The sequence below is a fragment of the Alnus glutinosa genome, chromosome 9 (genome assembly GCF_958979055.1).
Source record: "Alnus glutinosa chromosome 9, dhAlnGlut1.1, whole genome shotgun sequence".
Lineage (NCBI taxonomy): Eukaryota > Viridiplantae > Streptophyta > Magnoliopsida > Fagales > Betulaceae > Alnus > Alnus glutinosa.
Genome location: NC_084894.1, coordinates 21,350,128 through 21,377,141, shown reverse-complemented (window position 1 = coordinate 21,377,141; position 27,014 = coordinate 21,350,128). Strand labels below are relative to the sequence as shown.

Genomic DNA, 27,014 nt, shown 5'->3' with positions numbered 1-27,014 from the left:
ATATAAATTGTATATAAACATTATGTACATAGTATTAACCCCCAAGTTGATATATATATTTTTTAAAGCATATATTTTAAATGTGTACGTAGTACACAAATCTAAACCATAACTATACGTATATATACTCTATATAGCACTAAACTAGGGTTAGAGTTCAATATATAAAATATATATACCATTAACACATGTATTAAGATAAACAATAACTTATACGAGATTTGACTAAATGTGGAGAGTTGAAATAAACTATATAGTATTAATTTGTTATAATATAAAATAAAAAAATGTATATATAGTACGTATACAAGTTAATATAAACCATAACTCTACGTATGCTATATATAGCTTCAATCTAGGGTTATTTTTTAATAAATAGTATATGTACAATATTATGTATATAGTATTGCATGGAAGTTAATTGGCATATATTCTTAAAGGCGTATATATTATACGGATGTAAACCCTAACCCTAAGTATATATAATATGTATAGCACTAAATTAGGGTTAGAGTTCAATAAATAACATATACGGGAAAAAGTATATATGTTGAATTAAAGTAGTATTAATTTGTTAAAGTATAAGGTTTAAATATATATCTATATATAGAACAAATCTAGGGTTAGGGTATATAAATTATATATATACATTATGTACATAGTATTAACCCATAAGTTGACATATATATTTTTTGAAGCATGTATTTTAAATGTGTACGTAATACACAAATCTAAACCCTAACTATACGTATATATACTATATATAGCACTAAAATAGGGTTAGGGTTCAATATATAAAATATACCGTTAACACATGTATTAAGATAAACAATGACTTATACGAGATTTAACTAAATGTGAAGAGTTGAAATAAACTATACACTGTTAATTTGTTATAGTATAAAAAACCAAAATGTATATATAGTACGTACACAAGTTAATGTAAACCATAACCCTACGTATGCTGATGAGTACCAAATATGGTGTATTTGGACCCCTTGATTTGCACTAGTTAGACCTTTAGCCTTGTTATTTTATAATATTTTGGTTAGTTTTTGTGTTTTCTGTTTCTGTAGGACAATAAGAGAGGAATGACAAATTTCATAAGGAAATAGCTGGAAATTCGGAGACCCTGACAAGTCGATCGATCGAACTTAAAATTCGATCGATCGAATATTTGCCCGAAGTAGATCGATCGAAATACAAGTCGATCGATCGAATTTTCCCAGAAACTGCTTTTGCAGAGCGCGCCAGAACGCCCAATCAGAAGCCAAAAAGCAGTCCTCCCTCTGATTTCCGCTGCAGAACACGCTGGTTTCGTGTTTGGGGTTGTCTCTAGCTGCAGAAGAACCCTAGAGGAGGGTAGATGAGTCATTTCTTGCCATGGCTTTCCTCTATAAAAGCCATAGCCATCCCCTTGTTGAGAGAGTAGTAGAGAGAGTAGGAGAGGAAAGAATAGAGCAGAAACTCTGTAGTTAGTTTTAATTTCGTGCTTATTGTAGTGTAATTCAGTAGTTTATTTTCAGAATACTTTCTCTTTGTAGAGCTTTTCTTTCATTTCCATGGTTGGTCATCATTTTCTTGTGGTGTTCTTAGTCATGGAAGGCTAGTAACCTCAACTAGGGTTGAGGATGAAACCTTTCCATTGATGACACTCACAACCTTGCTGTACCACTTGCACATTTAATGATATACCATTTTAGTTGTTCAAGTTCCATTCATTTAAAGCTTTATCTTTTGCAATGAATGTGGTTAGTGGTGGATAGAGGACATTTTATGTGTTTCACCCGACTAATACATTGTTTTATCGGTTTGAATGATGATATCCATTGTGATTGAATGATACATTGGATGTTTTGATTTCAATCGGTACTCTTTGTGATTTGTCAATGTGTTGGATTCATTTAATGGTTCTTGGGTTTATGGTTAAGAAACTTGAATAACACCCTAAGCTTAATGTTCTTTGGGTGTTCAAGTGGAAACCAAGAGTGTGAGTTGTAGGATTTGGTTTGGTGGATTCCTTAACCTTAGTTCCTTTTATTTTACATATTTCATTACATCTCTTTCATTTAGTCTTTTGTTCTTGAATCAAGTCTCAAACCTTTGGAACTAGGTTAAAATGAGGTTGATTAAGCAAGATACCAATATTTGACCATTTCCCTGTGGGATCGACCTCGCACTTGCATAACATTATATTGCAAAACGATTCGTGCACTTGCGAGTACTATTTAAAACACACATCATATGCTATACATAGCTTCAATCTAGGGTTATTTTTTAATAAATAGCATATGTACAATATTATGTATATAGCATTGCATGGAAGTTAATTGGCATATATTCTTCTTCTTTTTGTGTGAATTGGCATATAATTCTTAAAGGAATATATATAACACGGATGTAAACCCTAACCCTAAGTATATATACTATGTATAATACTAAACTAGGGTTAGGGTTCAATATATAAAATATACCGTTAACATATGTATATACTATACAATGACTTATACGAGATTTGTGTACTATGTGGAGAGTTGAATGGAGTTCAACTCCCCCTCCTTCACGTACATGACCCTCCAGGGCAGTCTGACATACTATCAATTGCAGCAGTGGTCAGCTCAAGGTAGTGGCCATTGAAATATAAGTGTAGGGCATCTGTTCGGACACAATCCCCAAGGTTTGAATTGCTAGATTCGTTATTTAAGCGTGTGTCTGAAACTAGAGAAAAAGGCCTTTATTAATTAGGGAGCTTTTGATTAACTTCAATAAGAGTTTAGGCCGGATTAGGAAACACCGGCCCTGCTGGAATGCTCGAGACCACAAGGCCAACACATTACCATATTCTATTTGACGAGGTTGGCTTCTCTGCATATGATCCTCATGAACTTGTGCATTCATTTTCTTATGCGTACCAGACAACCACAATTGCAGTTTATGTATATAGTATTAATACATTGCAAATTGTTATATTTTTTAAAGTATATGTTTTATGCGTGTAATACACAACTCTAACCCCACGTATATATACTATATATAGTACTAAACTAGTTAGGGTTAATGCTATATATACATTATGTATATATATACTAAAAAATATGTATATAGTATTAATTGAAACAAGTATACATTCTTAATGTGGATATACTATATATATCTATATTGTATATATTACACAAATATAAACTCTAGACTAGCCATATGTATATATGCATACTATATTAATACTAAACTAGAGTTAATTAGAGTTCAAATCGTAGAATATACCAAAATATGTACGTAGTATTAATTAAAAGTTGTATTTATTTTTTTAAACATTTATTTTACAAAAAAAATAAAATAAAATAAAAATTACAACATTTAGCCACATGTACATATGACACGTGGTCATTTAGCGACGTGGGATTAACCCGCATGGCTATGCAGCCACGTGGTTCTTGGGCATGTGGCCAGTCGACCATGTGGTCTAATAAATGTGGCTGATTGTGGCCATGTGGAATTCGGGCACGTGGCCACATGGCCGCATGTCCTCTTTCCACGTGGCCATGTGGCCACATGCGTTAATCCACGTGGCGACATGGCCACGTCCCCTAATTCCACGCAGCCATGTTGCCACATGCACTAATCTCACATGGCGATTTTCTTGAATTTTTTTAGTGGATATTACACTTGAAATACTAATTCATATATTACATAACATTTAGTAACAACAAGAAGTACTTATTTAAATACTTTACATATGGTTTATTTTATTTTTGTGGTCTCAGTTCAACGTCCCTCATTAATACTATTCCTAAACTAAAAACAAAATTATTTGAAAGAAGAGACAGTTGAAAACTACCATCTAGCAAGCTTTTCTCTTACACGTACTTGAGATGCCTCCAATAGAACCTGAAACCATAGCATGCTACAAGTATTAACTACAACTCAACAAATAAAATGCATAGTGACAAATATGGTAAAGCATGCCCCCAATTATGTAAATAGTTGAAAATAATTATGTTCAATGCATAAAAAACAACTTGGTTTTGATTTGATTACTTCATGCATACCCGTCAATGTTCTCCATATTTTTCTTAATGTTTCTTTAACTAGTAGTATATCTTTACTGAAAGGGGAAGGTAAGTTTTGGACGTTCTTTGAGTTTTTTCCTTATATATTCTGAGATAAATTGTTAATGAGTTCACCTTGGGTCCACTTAATTATATTAATTACTTTTTTTCTTTATACTTTTCTCAATGTGAGACTCAACAATATTACAACTGCATTCACGTATAACTATCTCTCCCTTACTTGTAAGTCTCTTCCACATTGACCCAACTTCCCCTCGCTTGTGAGTCTTTTTACATTTCTAAAAGTGTCATGCATATAGCAATTGTCCCGAGCACCACATAGCACAACTTTCAAACCAAACATGTACAGACACCCGTCCCAAGAAGCTAATCATGGCTCTGATATCTCTTATTAAGATTTGTGTAGAAATCTAAAATAAAAGAATATAAAGTGGGAATATAAAGTGGAAGCAAGAGAGAAAATAACATAAGGAATTATCGGTGGTTCGGTTTTAGGCACTTACGTTCACTACAAACATGTTGCATTATATCACAAACACAGGGACGGAGGGAGGGGGGGGCTGGCAGGGGCCATGGCCCCCCCCCAAAATTTCCTAAAAAAAAAAATTTAAAGGTGAGAAAAAAAAATAATCTAAAAAATTTAAAAATTTAAGGTAAAAAAGAAAATTTAGCTTACTTGGCCCCTACCCAAAAAAAATTTTCGGCCATTGGCCCCTGCCCATAAGAACTTCTGGCTCCGTCCCTGCACAAACATGACAAGATATGTCACTTATATGTCCCAGTTCTAATTTATTTTTAGCAAAGAAACTATAATTTAACTTTAATCTACAACGATATGGAGGTTTAGTGCTGATCGATTATGAAAGAATAAAAGAGTTAAATTATAATGAAGTATACTGCAAAGTGAGAAATTGTAAATTTCCCTACAACTAAAAGTGTTGTTAGTGAGAAGTAAAAAATTTGTAAAGCTCATCGGTGGGAAAACTAAAAATTATTGAGAGAAGAGTAATGTTATTTAGTGAAACTATAATTTAAAATCTCATGTTAGCGACTATCATACAATTTGATGATGTAGCTGTGAAAATTAGCTCTTGGATAAAAAATAAAAATAATAAAAAAAATAAAAATAAAAATCAGAGGTTAAATTTCACTACCATATCATTCTAGAGAAATGGTCTTTTGTTGATTTAGAGAGTTTTTAAAGTTTGATACACCAAATTGAGAGTTTTTTAAGATCTAGGGGTTAATTGCAAAAACGAAAATTCAGGAGGGGGGTTAAGTGAAGTTTCTCCTAAATGTTAAGATTCATGTAGAAGAAACAACTTCCAATATTTTTTGGTGAATAAAAATAAATTATACACAATGAACCTTCTATTGACATCTTAGAAATAATATGGAAGATGAAAACTTCCTCTTTTTTGTTGTTGTGTGTATGTGTGTGTTGGGGGGGGGGGGTTGTATAAGAAAATTGATAACATAGAAACAAGTTGCAACATGGGTACCATCATTACTGCGTAAGCAATCAATTATGCTACATAGCATGATTAGACACAATTTTTAAGAAGTCTTTAGCAAACCCTAAGTTGGGTATAATTCTGCACATAAACCACATCTAACCCATTTCATGCTCTTTAATGACAACCTTTGTAACAAGCAATATCTATATGCTGTAGGCATGCCATGAAACAATCTAAAATTGGGGAGCCTTTTTCGCCTTCTTTAACTATTTGAATAAGGCAAATTGTAGCACCTAAATGGATACACTCTTGAGCATGCTCCCTAATACGATTGTGATTGTGTATACAATGTTTTATCCAATCTCGCAAGCATGTATGCACTAGTTCTTCAACTCCATCAAGTTGAGAGGAATGAACATACTGGATGGGCAGCGCATAATGAGAAAACGAGGTAGGGGCAAGATGATTGGTTTGCACTTCTATAATAAGGATAAGAAATCCCATCATTACCACTTTAAGGATTCTAATACATTTACGAGCCATGGATTTTCCTCCACTTTAGAAACCTCCTTACTTTGATGTACAACTCAAAATAATAGTTAAGGTATGAACTCTTATATATTATATACAATTGAATGATTAGAGACACATGGAATATTATTCTACGAATTGAGTTCTTGTTAAAGTATTTTGATTAAAATAAGCGTTGTTTAGTAATTGTGATTTTAGGAAGTATAAACTTTCTTAGTTAAGTGACTTTTGGTGTTTACTTTTTTTTTTAGTTGATCTTTTGGATAGAGTCACAAGGTTTCCAATTTATTTTTGTTAACCTTTGATTGTTAGCAGAACTCAAGTTGTAAGAATGCAAGTATTTTCAAAATGAACAAGGGATTATCAACTGGTCACTATATGTTATAGATATCAAACCACTCATCATACAATAAGTTTTAAAAAGAAAAGATAGATTCGAAAAGCCTAATAGACATGCCATAGATTAGAAAATGAATTGAAACATAATACTATTAACATACAAAGAGGATGATTAGCTATCGAAACATCAATGACAAAGGTTTTTAAAAAATGATTGATTCGAAAAGACAAGGAATTCAAACATAATACTATTTAGTTACCAAGAGATAACATATTTATTATATATGAAAGTGACTACTGAGAAGCTCACATTTTTACAATAAAGAAAAATCCAAAAAAAAAAAAATGGCTTTATAAATTACGAAAAGACATTTAAAGCAAATAGAATAAATAAACTTCATCAGGTGGCAATAAATGTATTAATTCAATGCGCGCTTAAACAAGCAAAATGCTATGTCATATAACATTGCCTAATGAAATTATATTAAAATGGGAAAGTTGATTAAAAATGTAACTTTGGATACTTGATAGATTAAGATAGATCATGAGTTAAGTAGCTACGGTGCTTACTAATTAATGCATAAGTTACATATCACTACAAAAAAACTTTCATTTATTGACGGTTTTTTTCTAGACGGTTTTAAAAACCGTCTAGAAAAATAAAAATTACTAACGGTTTTTGAAAACCGTCCGTAAAATCAAAAATTACGACGGTTTTAATTAAATTATCTGTAAATTTTCAGCCGGTTTGAAAAAACCGTCTAGAAATTTAAATTTCCAGACGGTTTAATTAAAACCGTCTGAATTTTTTTTCTTTGTTTTTTTTTCAGACGGTTTTAGAAACACTGTCTGGAAATTTCTAAACGGTTTTCCTAAAACCATCTCTAAATTTATAGACAGTTTAAAAAAAATCGTCTGAATTTTTTTTCTTTTATTTTTTCAGACGGTTTTCCTAAAACCGTCTAGAAATTTCCAGACAGTTTTTCCTAAACCGTCTCTAAATTTATAGACGGTTTAAAAAAAACCGTCTAAATTTTTTTTCTTTTATTTTTTGCATACGGTTTTCAATTTCTAGACGATTTTCCTAAAACCGTCTCTAAATTTAATCAAATCCTTACGTTCGAACTTCTTTTTTTCTTCAGTTTTCTTTTTTCTTTTTCTTTTTCTTTCTTTTAAAAGAAAGACCCAGATCCCTTCATTAAAAAAAAATAATAAAAAATAATAATAATAATAAAAAAAATCTCTCTCTCTCTCTCTCTCTCTCTCTCTCTCTCTCTCTCTCTCTCTCGTCGTCCGACCTCATCTCTCCCTCTCCCTCTCGTTCTTCTTCTTCTCTCTCCGGCCAGCGACTGAGACGAGCGATGGGAACAGGACGACGGGATTTGGACACGGCTGGAGTCGGTGACGTTGCTGAGGTCGAATCTAAAGCAAAAGGTCAAATATTAGGCCGAATCCGGTTGAAACCCACGCCCGGCCGGATCTCTGTCCGGATACAGAGACAGATCCGGCCAGAATACGTGGATTTCCGGCCGGTTCTCTCTTCCTTTCTCTTTCTCTCCCCCCCTCCGACCTCCTCGACACCACTTTCTTCCAAACCACTGGATGGATGTTTGATTTTTTTTTTTGGTAAGTGAAATTCTTAGGTTAGATTTACATTTTGTGTTTGGATTGTGATTCTTGGGTTTCGATTGTGAAGGATTGTTTGATTTGTGAAGGATTTTTCCTCTGTTTTGGGTTTGGATTGTGATTCTTGGGTTTGATTTGTGAAGGATTTTTTGAATCCCGGTGACCGGATCTACCGTTGATTTCCGGTGGAACCCGAAGGAGACCGGTAGTGACCAAAGAAGCCCGTCTCTCCAATAGATTTCCGGTAGAACCGGAGCTAATTTACCCTGGTAGACGAAGCTCCATCTTAAAAAAAAATAATAAATATTATTTTAATTTTAAATTAAAAAATTAAAAAAAAAAAAAAAAAAAAAAAAAAAAAAAAAAGACAAATTCTAGACGATTTTGGGTAAAACCGTCCAGAACCAGTTCTAGACGGTTTGGGCCAAACCGTCTGAAATTGCGGACGTTTTGACCCAAACCATCCCGAACCCTAAATAGCGACGCATTTTCCTAAATGGTTTTAAACTGTCTAGAAAAAACCATCTGGAATTGATTCCAGACGGTTTTTCTGCATTTCTGGACGGTTTAAAACCGTCCAAAATTTGCTTCTTTTTTTTTTTTTTTGTAGTGAGACTCAGAATCTCCGAGCCAGTCGCGAAGAGACTCTACCTCCAAGTTTGACTCCTTCAAAAAATCTCAGTGCTCTAAATGAGAATAAGACACTAATAAATTGGGATGCGGTCTACAATGTTGCAAACCTAATAATAATTGTAAAATATACGATCTCTTCGTATGGGTGGATGTCATCCACTGTGCGTTAAGGGTGAAAATGTCGGCAGATAATAACCGGCTGCATACGTTATCCACACATATTTGTTATCCGTTATCTACATATGCGAATGAGATTAGTAAAAATAATTACCTGCATATGCATATGCGGATAGCGGTTCTAGGGTATATGTATATGCATTTCCTTTTTATATAATATATATTTAATATAAAATAAATTAAATTTACTAAAACGATGTCGTTTTAGATTTGGTAAGTTTATGACCTTTAGGTTATGTTAGGTTTTTTTTTTCACTATCATCTCAAAGTTATACCTTTTCTTTGGGTAATCCAAATCCCGTTTACCTATGTCTTAGCATATTTTCAAGTTTCTCCTTGTTATTCGAAAAGTTATAAACGTATCATATCTCTTTAAAGAATGATCGAATATATATAAACAAAGGTCATGGAATTAAAGATATTGGCTATACTTAAAGAGAGATGATACATTTACAACATTTGTACAACTCTTGTACAACCCCAACAATTTTTTTAAAAAAATCAATCGTTGGATATGTAAGATTCACATGTTGGAAAACAAATCTAATGGTTAGTTTGAAAAAAAGGATTCAGTGGAACACAAAAAAATGTAACTTTTGTGGTAATAATTATCATCCTGAATTTCCATTTTTAAAAATTTTATATAAGATGATCGATAGTATTAAAGATTTCTATTGCAGATTTTTTTTTTTTAATTTTTTCAGATAAGAAGGAGAAACTTGATAATATGCTAAGACATAGGTAAACCCCAAGCACTAGAGTTTTTCCTAACCTAAGTAATAGGTAAACTTCGTCCAACAATGTACGGAGCGTAACTACTTGTCATAGAGGAGACTTAGGAACTTCTATTACCCCTTCTTCTTCTTCTTCTTCTTCTTCTTCTAATTAGGAACTTCTATCGCTTAAATTCACTAACATAACACTTTAATTTCTAAAGAAATCTAATATAAAATAATAAAGGCAGAAACAAGAGAGAGAAGAACATAATGAATTATGCGTGGTTCGATATTAGACACCTATGTCCACCACTACGAATTAGCCCTAAAAACTATATTGTGCTCATTAACTTGTTTGTCTACAATACAAAGGTCATCCCTATTTGGGGAGTGTTACAAAAACACTCCTTACACACCCACCCTCTCACATGGGATGAGACTCACACCACATGGGCCTCACACCATGTGAGAGGGTGGGTGTGTAAAGAGTATTTTTTTTTTTATATTTTCCCAATAGAGAATATTACAATATCAAATAAATATAGAATATACGGAAAATATAAACATCCTCCCTCAAACTCAAGGTGAAAGATTCTGGAAGCTTGAGTTTGAAAATAAAAACATATTTAAATGCAGTCGAAGTCAATGGTTGGATCAAAACGGTGCCAGTGAGAAAGGTTGAAAGTGACGGACGGGAAACGAAGACTATTCGTTAAAAGAATCTCATGTGGGGCCAAGCTACAACTGACAATGATGGTCGGAGAATGGAAACTAGTTGTTAAAATCGAGTGCCGAGCCAAACGACATTATGCAAAAAATTTGCCAATGAATGGCGAGAAAGGCTGAAAGTGACGGTTGGAGAAGAGGGACTATTCGTTAAAAGAATCCTATAAGGGGCTAAGCCACAACTGACAATGATGGTCGAAAAACGGAAACTAGCCGTTAAAATCCGGTGTCGGACCAAACCACTTTTTTTTTCTTTTTCTTTTTCAGCTATCCTTATCCAAGATAGGGAAGATCCAAACACAGCTCCAACTATCCTTATCCAACATAAGGAGCATGCAAGCAACCATAACCAATCTGTAATGAGCCTGGATTTTTGTAAGTATAATAATTAGTTTTGACAATTGAAGGGCCAATTCGCTCCTCTAAATTTAGCTCACGACTAATTGTTATGAATAATTCCGATTGATTTCATTCATAATCTAACTGGGTATTAATACACTTGAGAAATAACAGCTAACCATGCATGACTCAATAAACAGTCTACCCGCTACTTCACTATTGACCCACTAACTTAGCCCATGATGATTTACAACTAATTCATTACTCGACTGACCCACTAACTCTACTCAGCCTCAGCCCACGTCTTGCATCTCAGAAATATCTGGAATAAGGATCGTGGGATGACACCTGTGTTGTAGGGAATTAAGTTACAGAATTGGAAAATACTTATTTCCTGAGACACGTGTTCTTCATCCCTTGATTCCACTTGGCTGTCTCAGGATATGGTTGATCTCTTGTCCGGTTGTCTTCCTCTTTTCTTTTCTTCACATACTCTTCTTCTCAAGCGCATGGCAATCTCTTCTGCTTCAAAATACCTTGCCCTCAAGGTCGGGAAAATGGCACCGGAGCTCGTTCAAGTCTTCCCAAGTGGCGTCTTCTTTGTTTGTGCCTTTCCATTGTATCAGAATATTTATGTCGTTGCACTGTTTCTTTTCTTTGCGAGTCTTCTGCTCAGCAGCATTTCGGGTTCCGATGTGAGGGTGCCTTTTGTGGTAAGCTGAGGGAGGTGGCTCTGTGGACTGAGGTAGGCGCTATTACAAGTTGAAGAATGAAGATGAAAACAGAGAAAACAGAGAGAGTATGGAGAGAAAATGTCTGGAGAATTTCTGATTGTATTGAGTGAATGAGAAAGAATACAATTACAATGTATATAAGGATCCGTGAATACAAGAAAAATATCTACTCTAAACTAAAGTAGTTACAAGATACAGCTGTCAATAACTGAGATTAACTAAGATTAGTTAAGGCTAAACTATACTAGTTAAAACTAACTGTAATACCCCCCCTCAAGATGGATGATCTGGACTATAAATGTTCAGAACATTCATCTTGGACAACAAAGAACTAAAAAGCTGAAGACCAAGGGCCTTGGTAAAAAGGTCAGCTAAGTTAAGCTGAGAATTGACATGCATTGTATGGAGAACCCCTTTGAGAATCTGATCACGAACAAGATGACAGTCCAGCTCAATGTGCTTAGTTCTTTCATGGAACACGGGGTTTGCTGCAATGTAAAGGGCTGCCTTGCTATCACAATAAAGAAGAGAAGGTTGAGAATGACTAATGTGAAGATCAGCAAGCAGAGCCCGAAGCCATGTAAGTTCACAACTAGTAGCAGTCATAGCTCAGTATTTGGCTTCTGCAGAAGATCGTGATACAGTGTGCTGCTTTTTAGATTTCCAGGAGATGAGGGAGTCCCCAAGAAACACACAAAAACCGGTAGTAGACCTCCTAGAATCCGGACAACCTGCCCAATCACTATCACAAAATGCCTTAAGCTGACAAGTAGAAGATGAGGGAAAGAAAATGCCCTGACCAGGAGCATTTTTGATGTATCTTAGAACTCGGTAAGCTGCATCCAAATGAGGTTGACGAGGCTTATCCATGAATTGACTCAAAATCTGCACAGAGAATGCAAGATCAGGTCTAGTAAGGGTAAGATAAATGAGCCTGCCAATCAACCTTCGGTACATGGAAGGATCAGCAATAAGGTCACCATTATCCCGAGAGAGTTTCAAGTGAGGTTCCATAGGAAACTTAGCAGGTTTAGAACCAAGTAATCCAGAATCTTCAAGTATCTCTAAAGCATATTTCCGTTGACAAAGAGAAATACACTTAGAACTTTGAGCAATTTCAAGACCAAGAGAGTACTTGGTAGAACCAAGATCTTTTAGCTTGAATTTCTGGTTGAGGAAGAATATAAAATCTGAAATAGTCTTGCTGTCATTACTGGCCAGAATAACATCATCAACATAAACTAAAATAGCAAGAAAACAAGAACCAGAAACTTTGGTGAAAAGAGAATAATCCGCCTTTGATTGATGAAAACCATGCTCAATGAGAGTGGATGAGAATTTGGAGTACCATTGGCGGGAAGCCTGCTTGAGACCATATAAGGATTTGAGTAATTTGCAAACCCGGGAATCACCTTTAGCAACGTATCCGGGAGGAGTCATATACACTTCTTCATGCAAGTCACCATGAAGAAAAGTGTTATTAACATCTAATTGATGAAGATGCCATTATTTGGCAGCAGCAAGAGCTAAGATACATCTCACTGTGGTGAGCTTAGCAACAGGAGAAAAAGTCTCGTGATAGTCAATTCCTTCACATTGAGTATAGCCCTTGGCAACCAGTCGGGCTTTGTGTCTTTCAACAGTTCCATCAGCTTTATATTTGACTTTAAAAACCCACTTGCAGCCAATAGGTTTCTTATGAAGAGGAAGATCAACAAGGGACCAAGTTATTGTTCTCAAGAGCTTGGAGTTCAGCTTTCATGGCCTCACACCATTCAGGATAAGCAACGGCTTGATGATAATAGGTAGGCTCAAAAACAGTAGAAACAAAGAGACTAAAATGTTTATGAGTAGGGGACAGCTTATCATATGAAAGAAATGAAGATAAAGAATAAGGAGTACCTGAATTATTGCTAACAGTCATGTCCATAGAGGTGGAGACCGGCTGGGAAGTAGCTAGCTGACAGTGATAATCTTGCAAATAACTAGGTTCTTTGCGGAGTCTTGAAGATTTTCTGGAAGGGAGAATATGTGCTGGAGGTTCTGGACTAGAAGAGTGTGGGACAATATAGTCACTAGGATGCGTAGGAGAGATATCAAGAGAGGGTTCAATAACCGGATGAGGAGATGATTCAACAGCAGAATGTGGAGAAGGAGAAACAGAAGGTTGTGTAGGATGATAATCTGGAACAGAATGAGGAATGACAAGGTTATCATTGGAAATGGGAAAAATCAAAGAAGAATTATAGGGAAAAATGGATTCATGGAAAACAACATCTCTAGAAATAAAAGAAGAATGAGAGTGAAGGTCCATTAATTTGTAACCCTTCACACCTATAGGATAACCAATGAAAATGCAAGGATGAGCTCGAGGTGCAAATTTAGAACGAGACTTAGCTAGAGTAGATGCAAAACAAAGACAACCAAATACTTGTAGGTGATGATATGAAGGAGGATATTTAAAAAGAGCTTCATATGGAGATTTATTGGATAAAAGAGGTGTAGGTAAATGGTTGATGATATGGGTGGCAGTGAGTAAACAATCACCCCAAAAAGAAAGAGGTAAATGGGATTGAAATCTCAAAGCCCTAGCTATATTAAGAAGGTGTTGATGCTTTCGTTCGACTATAGCATTTTGTTGTGGAGTAGCTACACAAGTACGTTGATGTATAATGCCATTTAAAGAAAAGAAATCAGCCATATCAAATTCGGCTCCATTATCAGACCTTAAGCATTTAATTTTAAGGCTGAATTGAGTAACAACATAGCTAGAAAAAGATTTGATGATTGATTGTGTTTGAGACTTATGATGCATTAAGTATACCCAAGTAAAACGAGAGAAATCATCAACAATTGTAAGAAAAAAATGAGATCCATTTATTGTATTTACAGAGAATGGTCCCCAAATGTCACAATGAATAAGATCAAATGGGGACAGAGAACTAGATTGACTAACAGGAAAAGGTAACTTGCATTGTTTTGCCAAAGGACATACAGCACAAATGTTATTGGAATTTGAACAAGAAACAGGAAGTAAAGTATGTAACAAGTCTAGTCTAGATTGAGATGGATGTCCAAGTCGGTAATGCCATACATCAGTCGAGGCAGCTTTTATTGAAGTTGCAGAAAAAGAAGAACCATGAGGCAAAGAAGAGTCCGAGTTATGTTGCAAGTAAAATAATCCAGCTCTTTCTTTACCCAGTCCAATCGTCAACCATGTGGACATGCTCTGTATAAAGCAAAATTTATCAAGAAAAATAAGGCAACATTGAGAATTTTTAGTAAGCTTGCTTGCTGAAATGAGATTGAAAGAAAAAGATGGAATACAAAGAACATTTGTAAGAACCAAATGAACCGAGAGTTGGACAGTTCCAATATGAGTGACTTTAGCAAGCTGACCATTAGGCAATTTTACAAAAGAATTAACCGTTGCTGTAATAGAAGAAAAATAGGAAATGGAACAAATCATGTGGTCTGTCGCACCGGTATCTATGATCCAAGGATGAGAAGAAGTTTGTGAAGTAGCTTGAAAAACTTGAGAATGTATGACAGAAAAAACTGAATGTGATGAATTGAAAGAATTGGAAAAAAATGAAGAGAAGATACTTGACATGGTGGAGAAGAGTTGATCTTGGTTGGCAGAAGTGCTACCAACCTGATTCACAGATGCAGAAGTCTCAGAAGTAGGAGGCTTCAACAAGGAGAGAAGTTGTTGGCACTGCTCGTGAGTAATGCCCAAAGGAGGTGTGCTCATCCGAGAAGAATCAGGGCTAGATTGAAAATCTTGCACCTGATTGGCTGAAGAAAATTGCATTCTTGGCCGAGTTGGCTTATATCCTGGAGGATATCCATGAAGCTTATAGCATTTATCCACCAAATGCCCCAACAGTCCACAATGAGTACAAAGAGGTCTCTCTTTACGAAAATTCTGAGAATAGGTTGGCTTGCCAAACCTAGGTTGTTGTGGCTGTGGCTGATTCGATCTTGTGAACATTGCAACAGTCTCTTGGCTAGGAGATAGAATTGAAATATCACGCTGTCGTTCTTCTTGAAGAACAAGGGAAAATACTTTGTTAATGGGCGGCATAGGATCAATTAGCAAGATCTGCCCTCTGATATGTGAAAATGAGTCATTGAGGCCCATGAGAAATTGAAAGACATAATCTTGATGTTGATAATCAAGATTAGACTTAGAGGAACCACAAAAACATTCCGGAATAGGCCTATAACTCACCAATTCATCCCACAGACCTTTGAGTTTGGTAAAATACAAACTCACTGATTCGCTTCCTTGAGTATGTGCAGAAATGGCTTTCTGCAGTTGAAAGATCCGAGGTCCATTCCTCTGTGAAAAACGCTCCTTCAAATCTAGCCACATCTCTTATGCAGTGTTGATATAAATCACACTAGCAGTAATGTCTTTGGAGATGGAGTTCAATAGCCAAGAGAGAACCATGTTGTTGCTTCAAATCCATGGACGATGAAGTGCATCAGTTGTTGATGAAGGTTTGGTTATGGAACCATCAATAAAACCTATCTTATTTTTGGCGGTGAGCACCATGATCATGGACCTGCTCCAAGTATGGTAGTTTTCGCCATGAAGAAGCTGAGAAACAAGGACAGAACCGGGGCCATCTCCGTGATGGAGATAGTATGGACTTGACGCATCATCAATGGAGATTACAGCAGAGTACATTGAATCAGAAGCCATTGATTCTTGCTCTGATACCATATTACAAGTTGAAGAATGAAGATGAAAACAGAGAAAACAAAGAGAGTATGGAGAGAAAATGTCTGGAGAATTTCTGATTGTATTGAGTGAATGAGAAAGAATACAATTACAATGTATATAAGGATCCATGAATACAAGAAAAATATCTACTCTAAACTAAAGTAGTTACAAGATACAGCTGTCAATAACTGAGATTAACTAAGATTAGTTAAGGCTAAACTATACTAGTTAAAACTAACTGTAATAGGCGCCGATCTTCTTTTTGAGCAGGGAGATGTGGAATACCGAGTAGATCTAGGTGGTTGAGGGAAGATCCAGTTGATAGACCACCTCACTAATCCGTTTTATCACATGGAAAGGGTCGTAGTATCGAGGTGAGAGCTTGAGGTTTCGCCAGAGTGCCACTATCATCTACAGGTACAGTCGGAGTTTGAGGTAAACCCATTTGTCCACCTCGAACGTCTGTTCGGTTCTATTTTTATCTGCATAAAACTTCGTTCTGCCTTGGGCGTCTTGCAGGTTCTCCTGAATCAATTGAAGGACATACTCCCTAGTTTAGAGTTTGTCTTCCACAACTTGGACCCTAGTTGTACCGGAGTCATAGGGCATCAATTACGGAGAGGGGTGCCCATAGACGGCTTCGAATGGATTGATATTGGTGGAGGTGTGATCCGATGTATTGTAAGCCCATTCAGCTAGGGGCAACCATTTTTGCCAATCTTGAGGCCAATCTCTGGAGAAGCTTCTTAAGTAGCCTTCCAAGCCCTTGTTCATGACCTCCGTCTGGCCATCCGTTTGGGGATGATAGGCAGAGCTCATCAGGAGTTCAGTGCCGCTAAGCTGGAACAGCTCCTTCCAGAAGTGGTTGGTGAACACGGGATCACGATCGTTAACAATGGTCATGGGTAACCCATGGAGCTTGAAGATATGATCCAGGAAAAGTTGGGCAACTGGTCCAGCAATTTACGCATGTGACTATGGTATTAAATGAGCGTACTTGCTCAGGTGATTAACCACTACCATGATTACGGTTTTTCCCTATGAGATAGGCAACCCTTCGATGAAGTTCATACTTATCTTTGTTCAGTTCCGGCTGGGAATGGGGAATGGCTGTAAGAGTCCGGCTGGATGGAGAATCTGGTGCGGGACCTGCTAATGGACTGCCGTGGAATTGTTGCAGAATCTGGTGCGGGAAATCTCCCAGGGAGCCCAAATGAATTCGACCTTTGTAAAAAAAGAACTAATTCTGGAAGTGGTACATTACTGGATCCAGGTCTCCTTGCTGGTAATGAGATATTAATTGCTTGAGCTGGGAGTCTAATGGATATACCTGTTTTAGTTCTTCAATCCATTTTGGTTGCATTGTGCTGATTGCATTGCATTGCATTCCTTAGTTGCTTCTTCTGTTTGTTGAGGAGTCCCTGACTTGTACTCTGCTGTATCATTTGTATGCTCATCATTTTCTGTACTGCATTCTGAACTATCATCTGCCTCTGCCTGACTTTGTGATTCACATACCATTTGGGATAGAGCATCGGTTGCTTTATTTTCCCGTCCATGTTTATACTCCACCAAAAAATCAAAGCTTAGTAACTTTGAAATCCACTTCTGTTGAACGGGGTTCCCACCTTTGCTCCAGGAGATATTTGAGTGCCTGCTGGTCAGTTCGGACTTTGAAGGTCTGCCCTAGCAAGTAATCATTTGAGTATGGCCATTGCTAGAGCCAACAATTCTTTTTCATAGGTTGAGAGCATCAGATTTTTGCCTTTTAATCCTTGGCTTAAGTAAGCCAGGGGCTTCCCTTCCGGCATTAACACTGCTCCAATGCAGCCACCAGATGCATCACATTCTATAACAAAGGATTTCGAAAAATCAGGAAGTCCTAGAACTGGGGGTGTAGACATGATCTCCTTTAGCCTGTTAAAAGCCTCATCAGCCTTTTCATTCCATTGGAATGAATCTTTCCACAATAAAGCTGTTAATGGTCCTCCTAGTCCCCTATATCTTTTAACAAACTTGCAATAATACCATGTGAGACCTAAGAATCCCCTTAAAGCTTTAGGTTTCTTGAGTATACGCCAAGCAAGTATTGCTTCTATCTTAGATGGATCTGCCTTTACTCCCTCTTCAGAAATTAGGAGACCTAAGTAATTGACTTCAAGGCACCCGAATGAACATTTAGAGAGTTTAGCATAGAGTTGTTAGGATTGTAAGATTCCTAAGATAGCATGCAAGTGTTTGAGGTGTTCCTTCAAGGTTTTTCTATATATAAGGATATCATCGCAAAATATCAGCACAAATTTCCTTCGGTAAGGTCTGAATATTTCATTCTTGAGCCCTTAGAAGGTAGATGGAGCATTAGTAAGCCCAAAGGGCATAATTAGGAATTCATAATGGCCTTTGTGAGTCCTAAAGGTAGTCTTGGATACATCTTCAGATTTCATTCTAATTTGATGATAGCCTGATCTAAGGTCTAGCTTAAAATATATAACAGCCCTATGTAATTCATCTAGGAGTTCATCAATATTAGGAATTGAGTACTTATCTCTGATGGTCTCCTTGTTGAGCGCACGATAGTCCACACACATCCTCCAACTCCCATCTGCTTTTCTGACAAGTAGGTTGGTGAGGAGTATGGGCTTGGGCTCGACCTGATTACCCTAGATGTAAGCATTTCTCCCACTAGTTTCTATATATCTTCCTTTTGGTGCAAGGCCTAACACATGCGGGCTTGGCACCTTCCTGCAGCAGGATTTGGTGGTCATGACTTCTAGGAGGTGGTAGACCTGTAGGTTCCTTGAAGACAGCCTTAAATTCACCTAGGAGTTTGGTTATAGCATGATGTTAGGTGATCCGATTGCCATTAGTTGCAAGCATACTCCTTTGCACTCAGCACCACTTGGTTTACGAATTGTATCCCCTGTTTCCAGAAGTGTGGTTGAGGGTACTAGCCCTTGTGGTAGCACTTCTTTCCTTAAATATGAGAATTTCATGGTAAGAACTTTGAAATCCCATAAGATAGGACCTAAAAGTCTTAACCAATCCACCCAAGTACCATATCGCACCCTTCTAAGCTTAGAAGATAGAGATTAGCTTTAAAGAAATAACCATGAAGTTTGAAAGAAACTGCCTTACAATAACCTTGGCAAGGAAGAGTAGCCCATCCGTTACCATTACTCTTATCTTACTCTCCTCTTTAGCTGTGAGTTTGATCTTCTTTGCTACATTTGGATCTATGAAACTGTGATTGTTGCCCGTGTCTATGAGAATGGTGACTCCTTGGCCTTCAATCTTCCCAATCAATCGCATTGTTTTAGGGGCTAGAGATCCAGCTAAAGCATGTAAGGATATGCTCAATAATTCTCCTTCTCCTTCCTCCACTTCACTTTCCACTTCTTCTACTTGTACCACCTGCACCTCATCCTCCTCAATTTTGGCTCCCTTCCCTTCTAACTCCATACCTTCCAAAAAATATAACTTAGGCTTGTTACACCTATGCCCGGTTGATACCTCTTATCACAGAAATAACATAACCCATTTTCCCTTCTTTCTTGCATTTGGGCTGGGGAGATTCTTTCATTGGTATAGTTGGCCTGTTGTTGAAGTTGTTGGGGTAAGTTGGGTTGGTGTTGCAGTTTTCTGTGGGTGTGTTTGAGGCTGGCAATCTACGGAGATCTGATGGTGGGGCTAGCCTTGGAAATTTCTGTCAGTTGGGTTGGAAAGTAGAAGGGTTGGATGGCCAATTGTTACCTCTAGAACTTCAGTTTCTTCAATTCACTTCCTCTTCTTGCAACTGAGCCAGCCCAAAGGTAGCTGGTAGGGAATTTGGCCTCAACATGGTTATGGTAAGCTGGATTTTCTCTTTGAGCCCACTAAGGAAAGAGCTCACCTGAAACTCCTCAGTTAAACCTGAAACTTTGTTAGATAATACCTCAAATTGAGAATGGTATTCTTCCACGGTTGTGGTCTGTTTGAGCTTTGTGAATGCTCTAATCGGATGATCAAATGCAGATGGTGAAGCCAATGAAACCATGTAAGGGCATATCCTTCCAAATGGAAAGAAGTAATGGGTACCTTTTCATCTTTCATAGTGTGACCGTAAGAAAATAATTGTTCAGCCTGAATAATCCAATCATTAGGTTCAGTTCCGTCAAACTTGGGAAAATCTAGCTTAATGGTTCTGGCTTGTGTTCCTCCTCTCTCCTCAAATGGAACTCTAGGAGGTCTAGAATTTCCACTTGATTCATCTGGGGTATGCGTTTCAGTAGGATGAGCTCCACTCAAACTGCCATAGCTTGTGGCTAGGCTGGATAGTTGAGTGTTGATGGAGGTGAACATAGAGTCATGTTGAGTGAGAGCATTCTGCACTTGGATCTGAAATTCCCTCATGCTAGCTTGAAACTCCTTGTTTTCAGTATTTTCTGCACACAGGTTAGCCACTGATTCAGCAAGAGCAAGTTGGTTTGATCGAGTACTTTCCGCCATGTTCGCAAGAACGATGGCTCTAATACCACTTGTTATGAGCCTGGATATTTGCAAATATAATAACTAGTTTTGGCAATTGAAGGGGTCAATTCGCTCCTCTAAATTTAGCTCAAGGCTGATTGTCATGAATAATTCTGATTGATTTCATTCATAATCTAACTGAGTATTAATACACTTAAGAAATAACTGCTAACCATGACTGAATAAACTGTCTACCCATTACTTCACTACTGACCCACTAACTTAGCCCATGATCATTTATTCATTTACAACTGACTCATTACTCGACTGACCCACTAACTCTACTCAGCCTTAGCCCACGTCTTGCATCTAAGAAACATCTAGAATAAGGATCGTTGATGACACCTGTGTTTTAGGGAATTAAATTATAGAATTGGAAAATACTAATTAGCTGAGACAAGTGTTCTTCATCCCCTGATTTCTGCTTGGCTATCTCAGGATAAGGTTGATCTCTTGTCCGTTTGTCTTCCCTTTTTCTTTTTCTTAAGTGCCTCCTACTTTCTTCTGTAACCCTAGGCGCATAGCACAAACAGTAACAGTCTTCTCCAACCAACTCGTCGAAAACTGCCAGAACCTGCCGGAAAGTCGGTACGACTAGATCTCGCCGGAGAAGTCCACAGATCACCAGGAACATCGCTTAAGTCGCCGGAGAACTCAAAATTTGCCAAAAAAAATACCACAACAACCGCCGGAATCTGGCAATTACTTTATATACTCTTCCTATTTTTCTCATCAATTTGGGCTTCTGCGAAGCAATTTAACATTCCTCGACTTGGACCAATTGTACGGAGAACATCGCAACAAGAACCTCAAACCACATATTCTTCATCTGACACGACCGAGGATTTCAAAACATTTTATTACACCCAACAACTCGATCACTTCAACTACAAGCCTGATAATTACACCACTTTTCAACAAAGATATGTGATCAACTTCAAGTACTAGGATGGAGCAGACACCACCACACCAATATTTGCATATCTTGGTGCAGAAGCATCTTTGAATGATGATTTATTCAGCATTGGGTTTCTCAGTGATAATGCCCTAGTTTAAGGCCCTCCAAGTGTACATAGAGGTACGTAAAAGTAAAGTATTGCATTATATAATTTATTTCATAACAGCTCACTACTACATAATGTAATCAACTAGTTTTCATACCGATTTGGAACTGAAAATTTCTGCCAGGTTCCGATGAAGGTGGCTGAAATCTGGCATAAATGGCCAGCTGGAATTTGGAAATTTTTGTAGGAATTCAGCGACAATGGCCGAACATCACCGGATTCTAACAAAAATTTTCAAATACCGGCGGCAGCTACCAGATTTTGGCGATGGTCACCGAAATCTAGCCAATGTAGCCGAATTCCGTCAATCAGATACCAAAATTCGAGGACCTTCAACTGTAGATTCGGGCTACCAACAAACTCAAATACCTGATGGTGACGGATTCTCATAAACGTACATGCAAGAATGAAGAGTTTAAATCCAGAAAACGATTTACGATTTTCAAAACTGTAAATTATTTTCCAAAAATTAAAAAGGCTTATGGTCAAACTGAAAATGATTTTCATTGACCATAATTTTCGGTTGCACCAAATACCGAAAAATACATAAAATATTTTTCAGCAAATATTTTATGCCCAAACAAACAAAGCATTAGTTTTTTGTTTTTTTTTTTAAAGAGAATATGGGTATTATATGAATATTTCGACAAAAGTTTCCTTTTTGGAACACTTTGGTAGTTTGATGGGTCACATTAGTACACTTGAAATTTCAGGGGACTATTCTAAAATCGGCCCTTAGTTCAAGGGATTTTTTTATATATATTTTTCCCTAAACAAAAATTGGCATTTTTTGTCATCACTGTAGCTATTGAAGTTAATTATTATTAAATGCTCCATAAATAAAGAATTATGTATAGTATATCAACTTTTAATGAATGATAAGATTCATGCAAAAGAAACAATGTTCAATATTTGTGGTGAATGAAAATAAACTATGCACAATGAACTTTTTTTTGACATCTTAGACATAATATAAAAGTTGAGAACACATATTTTTTTATAGTGCATAAGAAAATTTATAAGCATTCTAAGAAATAAGCCGCAACATGGCTCGCATCTTTACACTTTAAGCAATCATTATTGTTGCATAGAAGTCTTTTACAAACCTTAAGTTGGGTACGTATAATTCTATATATAAACCACATCTCAGCCCGATACATGCTCCTTAATACCACCTGCATAATAAGCAATATCACCATGATGTAGGCTTGCCATGAAACATTCTGAAATAGGCCGGCAGCTTTTTTGAGCCTTTTTAGCAATTTGAATAAGGCAAATTGTCGCACCTAAATGCATATTGTCTTGAATATGCTCCATATAGACATTGTGTCTACAATGTTTTATCCAATCTACAAAGCATGTATACACTAGTTCTTCAACTCCTTAAAATTTAGAGGACTGAACATACTGGATGGGCAGTGCAGAATGAGAAAAAACGGTAGGGGTAAGATCATTGGTTTGCACTTCAATAATAAGGATAAGATAGCCTAAGTATTCTAATACATTTACAAGCCATGGATTTTTCTCCTACTTTAGAAACTTCCTTACTTTGATGTATATATCAAAAAATTAGTTAAGGAATCAACTCTTATATTTTTTTTTTTCGCATTTGAATGATTAGAGACACATAGAATATTATTCTACGAATTTACTTCTTGTTAAATTATTTTGATTTAAATAAGCGTTGTTTAGTAATTGTAACTTTTGGAGGTATAAACTTCCTTGGTTAACTGACTTTTGGTGTTAACTTCTTTTTAGTTGATCTTTTGGATAGAGTCACAAGGTTTTCAATTTGTTTTTGTTAACCTTTGATTGTTAGCAAAACTCAAGTTAAGTTGTTAGCGTGCAAGTTTTCAAATGAACAAGTGAAAATGGATGATCAACTGGTCACTATATGTTATATTAAAGCACCCATACAATAAGTTTTAATAAAAGAGAAAGATTCGAAAAGCCTAATAGACATGTCATATATTAGAAAAGGAATTCAAACATAATACTATTCACTTACGAAGAGACAACATATTGTATATATATAAATATAAGGAAAAATTTCATTTATAACCCTAATTTTTTATCACTTTTGAACTAATTAAGGTGCCAAAACTTTAAAATATGTCAATTTAAAGTATGTATATTTTATTTTTATTTTTATTTTCAATTTTAAACATCCGTTAGAATTTTTCGTTAAATCCTCTCAAAATACCCCTCCTTTTTCTAGGAAAAAAAAAAAGAAAAAAAAATTGCAAGGATTTAGGTATCGGTCATAATTTAACGAAATTAACAAAAATACTCATGCCTGAATTTTTTTTATTTTTTTTATTTTTTTTATTTTTTTAAAAAAAAAAACAAAACATAGGCGTATTTTTGGAATTTCGATAGGATTTAACGAAAATTTCTAACGGATGTTTGAAATTAAAAAAAAAAAAAATTAAAAGATGAATACCATAAATTGTTACATTTTAAAGTTTGGGTACCTTATTTCAAAAGTGATGAAAGATCAGAGATTATAAGTGAAGTTTTTCCTATATTTAAATAAGTTTGTTTAATTAGTAGTTGTGACTTTTAGAGGTATGAACTTCTTTTTTTTTTTTCTTTTTTTTTTTCAGTTGATCTTTTGGAAAGGGTCACGAGGTTTCAATTTTATTTTTTTATTTTTTTTTTGTTAACTATTGATTTTTTAGCAAAACTCAAGTTAAGTTGTAAGAATGCAATTATATATTTTCAAATGAACAAGTGAAGCGGATGATTAAATAGTCATACATGTCGTATCAAAACACCCGTAAAAAAAAGTTTTTTAAGAAATGATTGATTCGAAAAGACAAGGATCGGAATTTAAACATAATACTATTCAATTACCAAGAGACAACATATTATTTATACATGAAAGTGACTACTGAGAAGCTCACATTTTTACAAAAAAGTAATGTCTAAGAAGAAGAAGAAAAAAGAAGGGGGGCTTTAAAAATTAGGAAGAGACATTTGAAGCAAATAGAATAGAGAGCTGTTACATAACATTGCTTGATGGAATTTTATTTCAATGGAAAGCTGATTAAAAAGGTAACTTAGTAAATCAAAAGCTTCCTCTTTTTTATTTTTTTGTGAATTAGACAGATCATAAGTTAATTAAGTAGCTATAGTGCTTACTTATTAATGTATAAAAAGGCATGTGCCACTATTGAAAAGTTACAAAGGCATGCACCATTATTGAAAATCCCCTCGTGCTTGCCTCTTAGAGTCTTTCAATCAGATCAAAATCCCTTTAAATTATTTATCTGAATTTGAGAAAATTTAAACAGGTAATTGTGAGAGAGCACTTATGGAACCTACATGACTGTATAAGTAGTTTGGCAACCCAATTTTTATTTAATTACGTGGATCCCATAAGTGTTTTCTTACGTACAATCACCTGTCCGAATTCTTTCAAATTCGGATAGAGAATTTGAAGGGATCCTAATCTCTTTCAATAGCACTCTTAGAGCGAATCCTTGATGAATTTTTAAGTCATTGTGTGAAAGCAAAATTTTTGGTGAGTTATCATAAAGTTAGAAATAGCATAACTTCTTTTGAGAGATGTGGTTTCTCGTGGGTATTTGTTTGTAAGAGATTCACATTTTTCTATGAGATGAGTGTGGTTACTTGGCTTGACCAACACCTGTATTAATGGGCAGCCGCCAAAGGTAAAGCAATAGGAAGCATATGGGGCTTCATGAGTCTTCACCACAAGTTGAAGTTGAACCCATTGTTAAAAAAATTACAACGGGGTGGCAACTTCAATATGGACGAAGACAATATGCTTGTGTCGGCGTGAGTTGAAGTTAGCTCAGATGTAGTGCAAGGAAATGAGCAAAAATACAAGACATATTGGTAAAAAAAATTTGTGAGTAATTCATAAGCACAAGACCTTTGGATTTAACAGTAATCAGAACTCTCTTATAATGAATCAAAGTCAACTATTCAACTTGCGATAAATAAGTTTTGTGGTTACTTAGAGCAAGTTGAGTGAAGGCAACAAAGTGGTTTGACTGAGCAATAGAAGGTATGTTATAATTATGGCTTTTCATCAATTTCTTTGGATTATGTTCTATTTATTTCAAAATATTTTAATTATGTTATATTTGTTAATTTTTCAAATTGGCAAGGCAAAACTCATGTATCAAGAATTCCAAAACAACAATATATATTTCACTTTTTTTTGGTTTTATGAATGGCTCATTCGGTATCCAAAATTTTATTTTATGTTTTTGAGGATAAGGTAGTTCTGTAGATAGGTCTATGGTTGAAGATGTTGAAGATCCCTTCAAGAAGACAAGTACAACAGGTGATGTCTGGACATGAACAACTAGAGAGTCACCTATCCCCTGGGCTGTCCGGACATGTCAGTGGACATAATTATTCTATGTGAATGATATCCGGACACGAACTGCTCCAGGGAGTTACCTGTCTCCTTAGCTTTTCGGACATGCATATATGGCTGCATGCGAACATGAACATTCTATATGAATGGTGTCTGGAAATGAAGGAAAATGGTAAGGTTATTTTGGCATTGAAGTCTGGACATCAAGGAAAATAGTCCGAACAGGAGGAGGACAATAAGCATCACTGAAGAGTGATGTTCGGTCAAGAAGGACTCCTATGCGGATATGGAAGGCGAATAGGTCAATAAATCTTAATCGTGTTCGTACATGCAAATAACCTGTTTGGACGCCTCCTCTTAGAAACACTGCTTTCTGTCTACAAAAGGATAGTTTTGCTTCACTCTTCAAAGATCTCTCATACGTGAAAATTCAGAGCTTCATAGAGAGAGTTGAGAGACTTGTACCAAGTCCTTGTTGTGTTGATACACAAGGGTCTTGGGGTTTGGGGCCAAGAGTCGTTTTCGTGTGTCAAAGGCTCATGGAGTGGAGATCAAGCCATAATGTTGCTGGTGCACTTATTGCGCATCAATTGAAGTTTACCAGTGAAGATTGGTAAGGAGTTCACTCTTAGAAAAAATCGGTCAACAATGGTGTTAAAGCAGAGACACGAGGAGTTTGTGGAGTTTGTTGTCATACAGATTGTACGAATAAATTACAAGGGGTTGTAAGTTTACTTTGCTTGTATTTAGTTTTTCTAATAATGGAGTAATATCTTGGGTTTGACTACCTTCATAATGCCCTGCATAATTAATAATAATAAAAATGGACAATGACAGGTAACCTATTATTCAACCTTTTACACGTACGTTTTGAAATGTTACAAATTCACTAATAAATAAAATGCATTTCAAAATTAATTAAAAATGATCCCTTTCTATTATTAAATTCAAAACTTGTGACTTTTAAACGATCAAAATTGGATTCGATCGATCGAAGTATCAAACAAACG

At 36.0% G+C, this 27,014-nt stretch overlaps 1 long non-coding RNA gene across 1 annotated transcript; it reads left to right on the top strand.

Moving 5' to 3' along the window:
• The first annotated feature begins 24,635 nt into the window (after positions 1-24,635).
• On the top strand, positions 24,636-26,791 carry LOC133878239 (uncharacterized). Its single transcript, XR_009901857.1, has 2 exons — positions 24,636-24,707; positions 25,319-26,791. It is a non-coding gene; the product is annotated as an uncharacterized LOC133878239 (long non-coding RNA).
• Positions 26,792-27,014: the final 223 nt, after the last annotated feature.